Raw genomic sequence first — 3,645 nt, 5'->3', positions numbered from 1 at the left:
CACCACTTCCCCCCCCCGCCCCCCAGCCCCCAGGTCTCCTGATGGTGAGACCACATGTCCGCGCCATTGACCCTGGTGCTGGCATTATTGCTTTCCTTACCCTTGAGTTAACGGGAAAGTAAGGTCTCTCCTGCACCTTCATTTCCCTCTAAAGAGCGGCAACAGGGGCGCTTGGAGGGCTCAGTCGGTGAGGCTTCTGACTTCGACTCGGGTCATGATCTCGTGGTTAGTGAGTTCGAGCCCCGTGTCAGGCTCTGTGCTGACGGCTCAGAGTCTGGAGCTGCTTCGGATTCTGTGTGTGTCTCTCGCTGCCCCTCCACCACTCGTGCTCTGTCTGTATCTCTCTGAAAAATAAATAAACATAAAAAAATAAAATAAAGAGGGACAACAAAGAACATGCACTGAAGACAAACAGGAAGTAGGAGGAGACATGTCTGTGTGTGTACTTCCTGTGCAACATGAATCCGCGTCAAAATCACCTGCCGAGTGGAAGGACTCCCTTGACCCAGGAACCCCATCTAGTGCCCAGAGGCCATGTATCACACTACCTTTCCGCAAGTACCGCCACTCACATCGCCGCTTGAACCCCACGGCTCTTTGAGACAGACACGGCGAGGATTATTAGTTTTAGACCCATTTTACAGATGAAGAAATCCAGGCTCATGCATATGATCAGAACATAGCAGTGCTGGGAGGGAGAGGGTTTTCTCAGGAAACCGAGCCCTTAGGGTCCAGCAGCCTGATCGGATCAGAAGCCGGTGGGGAGCTCAGAGCTGTGCTCAGCATCCCGGCCCGGGTGCCAAGGGAGGTCCTCCCCAGGGTTCCTGGAGAAAGGGTGGCGGGCAAGCAGGGTGCATGTAGGGAGGGGCCTGGAGTTCCCGGAGGTGCGCCGCCGTGGGCTGGGGAGCCGCCGAGGGCCCCCTGGGGAGTGATGGTCAGACCCGCGCGGACACTAGCAGGGTTACCATCTGCTGCCCTGGCTTGCTGACGTTCCCCACCCCCCCGTGCGGGTCCGTGGGAGCGAGATGGCGGTGAGTCCGNAGGATTATTAGTTTTAGACCCATTTTACAGATGAAGAAATCCAGGCTCATGCATATGATCAGAACATAGCAGTGCTGGGAGGGAGAGGGTTTTCTCAGGAAACCAAGCCCTTAGGGTCCAGCAGCCTGATCGGATCAGAAGCCGGTGGGGAGCTCAGAGCTGTGCTCAGCATCCCGGCCCGGGTGCCAAGGGAGGTCCTCCCCAGGGTTCCTGGAGAAAGGGTGGCGGGCAAGCAGGGTGCATGTAGGGAGGGGCCTGGAGTTCCCGGAGGTGCGCCGCCGTGGGCTGGGGAGCCGCCGAGGGCCCCCTGGGGAGTGATGGTCAGACCCGCGCGGACACTAGCAGGGTTACCATCTGCTGCCCTGGCTTGCTGACGTTCCCCACCCCCACACCGTGCGGGTCCGTGGGAGCGAGATGGCGGTGAGTCCAAGATGGTCACAGTGAGGAGCAGCTGAGCAAGACCCTAGGTCCTGAGCTCCGCGCGCTGCCTGCCGTGCCCCAGAGCTGTCCCCACCGCCGGGGCTTCGGGGAGGGGCCCGTTCCCTGGCTCCGTGAAGCAGATGCCGCTTGCTCTCCTCGCACCCTCGGCCTCTCTTGAACGTCAGCCCTCCCGTCCCGTCGCCGGCCGCCTGACAGGTGCCGGCAGCAGGGAGTCACGACTCGGCCCCGCGGGTCTCCCTGCCGGGAGGGGCGGGGGGCGGGTGCTCGGCCGTGGCTCCGGTAGCATGACGGGAAACAGAACTCAGCCTCTGTTCCAGGTATTCAGGAAGGTGCTGCTGCTGAGCCCTCAAACAGAAGCAGAACAAATATTAACGTGGCCCAACTCATTTATAAAGCCTCAGACAAACAGGTGCGTGACTCAGCGCTTGTGTGCAGCCAGGCTGAGGAGCTGCGCTCGGCGTCCGACGGCTCCTTTGCCAAAGCTGTCAGGAGCCGGGTGCTTCAAGCCAACTGCGTCTTTCTGGGCGTGAAGTGGGTGCAGCTCCCACGCTCCCCCTCCCCCCACCACGGACGTCTTCTGCGGGTCCACTTGTTCCCGAGGGTCTGGCTTTTCTCCCCTGTAGCCTCGAAAGCCTGTAATGCCGACTGCTCACGTCTGCTGCTTCGGAGGGAAAGGAGTCGTCCCTGGGAGAGTTCAACTGTCAGATGTCGAGGCTTGATGTGCAGTGGGAGTCATTCCTGAACCGGCAGCGTGGGCACTGCCTGGGAGCAGGTGGAAATGCAGATCCNGGGCTGAACGCCTCGGCTTCCTCTTGTTTCTTTGTTCCGTAAAGAGCAGGAAACACTGCGGGATGTGTCTTCCACCCAGCGCAGGTCTGCGCCAGCAGCCATCTCATCCCGTTCCCTGCCCTTGAGAACAGGACGGGGCAACACCATTGCTTCCCCTTCACAGTCGGGGAAACTGAGGCCGAGAGAGGCGGCCCGCAGCTGCTTGCCGGGCGTTGGGACTGCCCGCGGGCTCTGCCCGGCTCAGCCCCGTCGTGTCTCCCCCGTGCCCGGCCGCCTCGTGTCAGTAACTGGGAAGCTTGGCCCGGAAACGAGCGTGCGCAGCGAGTGTGCCCTGCGGCTGGTGAGAGGCGCTCGCCCTCAGTCCCTTCTCCCAGGAGCAGCGCTGTCCTTGCAAACATGGGTTTTCCAAATTAAGTTTCCTGTGTAGTCGGGCTGCGCACTGGGGCCTGATGCACAGGGGGGCTAAGATCAGGCCTGTGTCTTCTCCCGGGGCGCCTCGCTGGACCTCAGGACAGGGGCGCCTCCCTGGACCTCAGGGCAGGGGCGCCTCGCTGGACCTCAGGGCAGGGGCGCCTCGCTGGACCTCAGGGCAGGGGCGCCTCCCTGGACCTCAGGGCAGGGGCGCCTCGCTGGACCTCAGGGCAGGGGCGCCGGACGCCTCCGACCTCAGGGCAGGGGCGCCTCCCTGGACCTCAGGGCAGGGGCGCCTCGCTGGACCTCAGGGCAAGGGTGCCTCACTGGACCTCAGGGCAGGGGCGCCGGGCGCCTCGCTGCGACCCACTCCCGCTGCCGTGCTCCGAAACACCAAGTCTGTTTTCCAAAGGGATGGAGCGGCCTCTCTGAGCTACCGCGTCCTGGACGGGCCAGAGAAGGTTCTTGTGCACGGTGACGAGAAAGGCTTCCTGGCGTCCAAGTGACCGCCCGAGAGCCTTTCGGGGCCAACCAGACCGTGCTGTTTGCTCTGAAGGTAGCATCATGTGTTCCTCTTTTCTGGAGTAAACAAGCAGTGTATTGAGGTAAAGAATCCCCCTCGCAGGTGTAAAATAGACCTGTTCACCTCCCAGCTGAGAAATTGGAGGTGAGAACTTATTGAAGAATAACTTGGGGCAGAGGTCCTAGATGGAAAGTTATAGAATCTTCTAGATGTCAGAGCTGGAGATGTTTGGAGATTATTGATCGCAGTGGCCTCCTTTCATGGATGGGGAAACTGAGGCCCAGCGAGGCCCGTGATTTGCTGGGACCGGCACCCGGTGTCCCGACTGGGCAGCTGGTGCCTGGAACATGGTAGGCGCCTGTGTGCGTTGACTGCATGCGCGGACACCCCGCCCAGAGGTGGTTGCATTCTAGGGACCCGTTTTACAGGCAACGACCCCT

The 3,645-nt window shown here is 61.3% G+C and overlaps 1 pseudogene; it reads left to right on the top strand.

Moving 5' to 3' along the window:
- The window catches only part of LOC144238890 (nuclear pore membrane glycoprotein 210-like), a 69,755-nt pseudogene that overhangs the window by 54,043 nt on the left and 12,067 nt on the right, over positions 1–3,645 (top strand).

The sequence above is a fragment of the Crocuta crocuta genome, unplaced genomic scaffold, assembly GCF_008692635.1.
Source record: "Crocuta crocuta isolate KB4526 unplaced genomic scaffold, BGI_CrCroc_1.0 scaffold157, whole genome shotgun sequence".
NCBI lineage: Eukaryota > Metazoa > Chordata > Mammalia > Carnivora > Hyaenidae > Crocuta > Crocuta crocuta.
The sequence above is the reverse complement of the archived record's forward strand: the minus strand, read 5'-3'. Positions and strand labels throughout refer to the sequence as shown.